This window comes from Squalius cephalus (genome assembly GCF_949319135.1).
Source record: "Squalius cephalus genome assembly, chromosome: 8".
NCBI classification, from domain to species: Eukaryota; Metazoa; Chordata; class Actinopteri; order Cypriniformes; family Leuciscidae; genus Squalius; species Squalius cephalus.
The window spans coordinates 9,097,843-9,105,610 of NC_137129.1; positions in this window are offsets into that span (position 1 = coordinate 9,097,843).

A 7,768-nucleotide genomic window follows, 5' to 3' on the forward strand; every position below is an offset into this window, starting at 1 on the left:
AACTGCGATATTCGCATGTTTACGTTTTTCTTATTTTTTTCTTTTTTCCCTGCTTGTTTTGAACTTCGTGTGTATTGAATCTTAAATAAGTTAATAATGATAACAAGAATGTTTATCATGGTGATTTGTAACAGACTTGAAACAGACAGTTCTTGAATCAGACAGTGAATGAGAGAGATCGACTGAGCGAGTGCGATTATCTGCATCTGTCTTTGAGGTCAAGCCATATATATATTCATTAAAAAGGTTGCAGTGTCCAAGGAAAGCGAAATATTGTATCGCCCTTTTAACGTTTAAGGGTATTTACCATCAGAGGTGGGTAGTAATGAAGTAAATTTACTTCATTACATTTACTTGAGTATTTTTTTGGTAAAATTTTAGTTTTAAGAGTAGATTTAAATGTGGGTACTTTTACTTCGAGTACATTTCTATTGTAAAAAACTGTACTTTTTAGGGCTGAATGATTAATTGCATTTGCGATAATAATATCGCGATGTGATAAAAGGCGATTTTTTAACCGCAAAAGCAGCGAGCAAGTAAAGCAGTCTGCACTGCGGATAAAGCATCAACTTGGCACACTACGCATATAGACCTTTATGTGATATTGTGTTATAGATTCTCTCCAACGATTCTCTATCTATTCAGATCATTTCAGAATCGAGTCTGAGCTTAGTTTTAAACACAGATACGTGATGATGCTGCGTGTGCTTTATAAACAACCATATTCTGCTTGCTTATAATTCCTCTGTCTGACACAAACACACACACACACACACACACACACACACACACACACACACACACACAAAGAAGGGCGTAGATTTGGTTTGAACATTGGGGAGGTTGAAGTTTGGGTCTGCATATTTTTCATGTGATCATGGTAGAAATATTGGGGGGGTTGTAATGCATAGATTTAAATATGGGGGGGGGGGATTATCTCCCCCCAACCCCCCCACAAACTACGCCCCTGCACACACACACACACACACACACACACACACACACACACACACACACAACACCACTCAAACCTTCCAAAAAATAATCATTCATAAAGTTCGGAAAAGTTGAAGCGAATTACAAGGATATTCGCGGACTGCATTGCACAAGATGCGCTATGATACGCGTGCTTTGCTTGATGTTACTCTTGTAGTGTGCGGTGTCGCTTGCCGGTATTTTCCTTACAAATGCTCTACGAAGACATCATGTGTCTTTTGGAATGCAGTTGGCTTATATATTAAAAATATGAAAATCAAAGACAGAAGCTGCTTTTAATTTTAAATACTCACGCGCTTTGCGAAGAGTGCTTGAGCATATGCGGCTGTGAGCGACTCCGTCTAACGTGGTTAAATGTATTTGCATCTCAAAATGCTTTTATGACAAAGTAGTCGGGTCACTGTTCTTTTCACACTGCATGACTATCTAGGCCAGGATTCAGTCGCTGCTGTGTTCAAACTGCACGATGGATTGGCGACAGAAGGTTTCACACTGCATGACTTTACAATAGGAAGAATCGCCGACAGCTCTGTCTGGCACGCAAACTACGTTTCACAATCAAAGACACGCGAGATGTGACAAGGAAACAACGTGAGATCACGCGTGCAAGACCGGAGCTCTCGCAAGACTGAAATTGTTATTAAAAAGGATAGCCTGCAAGAATATTGAGATCCAACTTGTCTGTGCGCTGATTTGCAGCAAAAAGGAGAAAAATAAAGAGTTTATGCAGGAAATGGTTAGGAAGACGAGGGGAGCAAGGACTGTGTTCTGCAAAGAGAGTGGGTAAATAAATCATTTTGCAGTGTGCTGCTGTTGCTGCTGGTCAAGCAAATGTTTGTGCTTTGTTTCTGTTTGATATAATTGTAAATATATCTATTAAAATACTTATATTCTGGTCTATAACTCCTCCCCGAACTCCCCGCTGCTTTGTATCTTGCTCTCTCATTGGCTGTCGGTCATCGCCAATGTAGTTTTCAGTCAGAACACTTTTCACACAGCAGATTTTGAATCGCCGACAGGTCCAGATATTTAGCATGCCAAATATCTCACGGGTGTCGGGTGTTTTTTTTTTTTCAGTTCCAATCATAATTTTGACATTTGGGTGTTATTGTTTAGCTATTGACCTATGTTTTCAAATTTCCTGTGGTGTTTTTGTCACGATCGGACTAATGGTTTCGAAGATAATTGCAAGTTTTTAAAGTGCTAAATGACAATGATACATAAACTATAAGGCGAAACCTGGCATGTTTGGTATCGTTGGACTCAGGAAGGATTCAGGATTTCAAGGGACTAATGGTTGTATGCGTTTATAGCCATTTTCATGACATTTTTCCCTGTTATAGCGCCACCAAGTGGCCAATTGTCGCGATTTTTAATCAAATGACCTAAGATTGAGCTAATGAAAATGTGTCCCGAGTTTAGCAAAAATATCTCTTTCCGTTTACAAGTTATAATTGTTTTAGTAAAAGTGGCTGTGGTGCCTTCAAACATTTTGGTTCCCCTTAGTGACCGGGAATTTAAATTAAGATTTTTTTTTGATGATTATTGATAGTCACTGTCCAGAGAATATTTCTGCAGTGGTTTGGTTCCAATCAGGCTAAAAACCTAGGAGTAGTTCGCAAAAGTAGGTTTTTCAAAAAACCTCAATTTACTCGAAATTGGCGCCTGAAGGGTGAGCAAATCGGAGATAGCCTTTTTGTCCGCCTTGAGCCAAGGATTCCAACGATGTAAGACACTTGAGCCTGGGACAAAGGGTCTAAGAGTTATGAGCAATTTTGAACTTTTGGTTGCTGTAGCGCCACCTATGGGCCAATCGGGGTCATACTCTGATAGGTTGTCCCCAAATTGAGGCCTACCATCTGGCCAGGTTTCAAGACTCTAGGCCTTACGGTTTGGCCTGCACGATGCGTTTTACGAATCCTTACAATTACAATAGGGTTTCAGCATTTCATGCTTGAACCCCTAATTATCTGTGAATTTATATGGAAACAAGCTTTAGGAGCTTTCCATCTTTACTCTCCTCATGTTACGTTGCATTCGGAGATCGACTACTTTTGACTGACAAAATTCCAGCCACCGGAAACACTAACTGATAAAGTGAGTCGTACAAAACCTTTCTTTTTAGTAAACTTTGTGTACACAAACAATGTTGTCAATGCTCGAGTTCATGTGTAGAGCCCCTGGTGATACTTCGAGCACAGTTTTATGTTGTGTCGAGCCTTCTTAGTGTTTTAAAAATAGCGATTTTGATGCTATCATAGAAGTGCCCCATGCACTCCCATTCAAAAGGCATTTTGACCTAAAACGAAAATACGGTCAATCTTAAAAGTGGCGTTTCCATTCTAATTATGCTTTTACACAAAAGTTTGACTCGGGTAGATTAACAAAAAGAGCCTAGGTTCAATTTTGGCGAGAGTTACCCTTTAAACACAACCACTACTGAGCAGTTAAATCATTTATTCTCTGGGTCTGACATTAGCACTTCCCTGCATCTGGATGTGATTTTTAATTCTGTATGTTCCTCTATCCTAAATTCCATCGCTCCTATAAGGGTTAAGAGTGTTAGGCCAAATCAGAACCCTGGCTGAATGAGGTTACCCGGGGCTTGGGGCGAGTCTGTAGGAGAGCAGAGCGGAGGTGGAAGAGGGAAGAATCTATTTAGCTGATTTACTCATAAAGTACAGTGGTGGTAATTCTAAAATTCTATTCAATATTAACTCAGTGATTCTGTTGAGGGTAAATGTGGCTGAGTCGTCGTGAGCAGATGTAAACACTCAGGAGAAGTTGGATGAATTTGAACAGATGGGATATTTTTATTTACCCCAATTAAGGCCAAAGAAAGGCATTACAAATTTTCAAACAAAAAAAGAAAAAAAAAATACTGTTTAGTAAAGAAAATAAATTGACATAAAAGTCAAAAAAAAACAATCAAAATTTTGCAGCTGCTTAGTAATTGACCTTTACACAAGCCACTAGAACATCACACAGACTTATGTCTTTTCTTCTCATGCTCCCCCAAGAGAATAAAGCTACCCATCTTTATAGGACTAAAGGTACCCCTGAAATTGGCACATACCAACACAATATTACAATGCAGGGGTGGCTCAGGTGAATAGTCCATAAATGCTTAAAAACAACCGAAATGCTACATCTATAACACTAGAAAATTACTAAATATTATTTCTATGTTTCCAGCTAACATTTGGCAAAGCCACAAGTCATACTAACAGTCAAACAATTAATAACTCAAACTCCGGTTCACTTGCAATTGACCCGGAAGTCATAGCGTCATTTAAACCCCCCAATTGCGGCAAAATTTCCTTTACACAAACAAACCGGAGACGCCAGTAAGACACAAAGATGGTATGTCAAAGCTATGTTCCTTTTAAACTAAATAAACAGATACATAATTAACGAAAACATGTGTTACGTGGTTATTGAAACTGATCACGATTGTGAAATAAATAACAAGGTTTTAAACAGCAAGATATGTATTGATGATAGTAGCTATAGCATATAAATCACCGTAGTAATAGATATTATAAGTGTGCACACGAAACTACGGGATTACTGTGGGAGTTTTGATAAAAGGCTAAGTTACCGCTGATTTGAAACAATATAATGATTAACAAAACACATTAACACGCTTGACAAACAAGCAACATTTGCACTCAGTCTTTGTGAACTGTAATAGGTAGCGCATCGATGCCGTGACGGTCGCTATGCGCCCCGTCACAGATTCATCCAATTGTTACATGTTCTGATTTGTCTGCTATTGTGTTAAGATCTGTTGAACTTTTTGTTCAGAAAATTGATATCAGGTTGCATATTGAACGTGGTTTGTGTGACCCCTTGCTTACTTGTACCATTTCTGCTGTGTTTGATCAGTTGACAATTTCTCTACAGTCTTTAGCTGAGATAGTTGGCCAGTTGAAACCTACACAATGTTGCAATGTTATTCCATCAAGATTAGTTAAGCAGACTTTCGATATCATTGGTCCAAGTCTATTGGTCTTTAATTAATAGAAGTTTTACAACAGCAGTAGTTCCAATGTGTTTTTAAGCATGCTATTTTACAGCCCCTTCTGAAAAGTATTTGATCTAACTACTGGCCTATTTAAAAATTACAATTTTTATCTAAAATCCTAGAAAATGTCGCTTTAAGTCAATTGCAGACTTTTGTCTGTTTTACTGTTTTTTCACAGTACAGAAACGGCCTTGTTGAAAGTTTTAAAGGAAATTTTGATTTCGATTGATTTCGATAGCTTGGTGATTTTAGTTTTATTAGACCTCGGCGCATCGTATGACACCATTGATCACGATATTCTTGTCTCTCGTCTTCCTTCTTAAGTCCTTCCCTTTTAATAGGACTTTCTCAGTTAATTTTGGTCAACATTGTTCTAAAACGGCCCCATTGTTTAGTGGGGTTCCACAAGGAACTATTCTTGGCCCAATCCTGTTTTCATTATAAATGCTACCTTTAGGTTTTGTATTTCATAAGCATGGAGTATCTTTTCATTGTTAAGCAGATGACACTCAGGTGTACCTTTGCGGAAACAAGATAAGAGTTCAGTTGAGTCATTAATGAAGTGTTTACACAAAGTTAAATCGTGGATGTAAAGGGTAAAGAATATTTGTGTACAGTTTGATAATTCTCTGCCTCACTACATTGGTTGCCAATTCAATTGATTTTAAATGGTTGAATCTTGTATATAAAGCATTACATAACTTGGCACCTGCGTATTTAGTGCATCTTTGTCACATACATAAACCACTTGGACTCTCAGGTCAGAAAGTCAGTTGACTTTAGACATTTCTAGGACAAGATTGAAAGTAAGTTGTGACCTGGTATTTGCAGTGGGGGCTTCGAAGCTCTAGGCTATTTTAAATTAAATATGAAACTACATTTACTTGCATTAGCATTTTGTTTATCAGGTTAACTAACTGCTAACTGCTTCTGTCTGTCATTGTGTTTGTCATGTTATGGTGGTATTAATTATATTACGTTATGTCTTGGTGCTATTATTTATCATTTTATTTAATTTTGTAATGTTTTAATTGTGCTTCATAAACAAACAGAAACAGACAAGATATATTTTACACATACACTCACCTAAAGGATTATTAGGAACACCTGTTCAATTTCTCATTAATGCAATTATCTAATCAACCAATCACATGGCAGTTGCTTCAATGCATTTAGGGGTGTGGTCCTGGTCAAGACAATCTCCTGAACTCCAAACTGAATGTCAGAATGGGAAAGAAAGGTGATTTAAACAATTTTGAGCGTGGCATGGTTGTTGGTGCCAGACGGGCCGGTCTGAGTATTTAACAATCTGCTCAGTTACTGGGATTTTCATGCACAACCATTTCTAGGGTTTACAAAGAATGGTGTGAAAAGGGAAAAACATCCAGTATGCGGCAGTCCTGTGGGCGAAAATGCCTTGTTGATGCTAGAGGTCAGAGGAGAATGGGCTGACTGATTCAAGCTGATAGAAGAGCAACTTTGACTGAAATAACCACTCGTTACAACCGAGGTATGCAGCAAAGCATTTGTGAAGCCACAACACGCACAACCTTGAGGCGGATGGGCTACAACAGCAGAAGACCCCACCGGGTACCACTCATCTCCACTACAAATAGGAAAAAGAGGCTACAATTTGCACGAGCTCACCAAAATTGGACAGTTGAAGACTGGAAAAATGTTTCCTGGTCTGATGAGTCTCGATTTCTGTTGAGACATTCAGATGGTAGAGTCAGAATTTGGCGTAAACAGAATGAGAACATGGATCCATCATGCCTTGTTACCACTGTGCAGGCTGGTGGTGGTGGTGTAATGGTGTGGGGGATGTTTTCTTGGCACACTTTAGGCCCCTTAGTGCCAATTGGGCATCGTTTAAATGCCACGGCCTACCTGAGCATTGTTTCTGACCATGTCCATCCCTTTATGACCACCATGTACCCATCCTCTGATGGCTACTTCCAGCAGGATAATGCACCATGTCACAAAGCTCGAATCATTTCAAATTGGTTTCTTGAACATGACAATGAGTACACTGTACTAAAATGGCCCCCACAGTCACCAGATCTCAACCCAATAGAGCATCTTTGGGATGTGGTGGAACGGGAGCTTCGTGCCCTGGATGTGCATCCCACAAATCTCCATCAACTGCAAGATGCTATCCTATCAATATGGGCCAACATTTCTAAAGAATGCTTTCAGCACCTTGTTGAATCAATGCCACGTAGAATTAAGGCAGTTCTGAAGGCGAAAGGGGGTCAAACACAGTATTAGTATGGTGTTCCTAATAATCCTTTAGGTGAGTGTATATCACATAAAGCTGAAGTGTGTATTGTTCATGTTAAAATATCTTAAAGTTTAGATAGGTAAAGCAGGTCACAATAAAGATTTGACAAATTAGAAGAACAACTTGAACATATAGGTGCGATAATTGGAACTTACATTTACATGCATGTTTTTGCATGAACATAATTCACTCTCAAGCTTGTGTCTATTTGCCTCCGTTTCCGTTTTTTTCATTGTGTATATGTAAGTGAAAAGGAGACGGTCATGCGCAGTCAACGCATGCATCACATCAAACACGCAATCTTTTTTTGGAAAGCCACAAATACGTGTCTGTCTTGCAACACTTTTAAAAAAGTATCATGGATATTGTTACAGATACTGTAAGTCTTGTCTTTCTTCTGCGAGTAATATATAACAAAAATCATATAAACTACAGTCTGTTTAGAATAAACTTACAAGTATTTG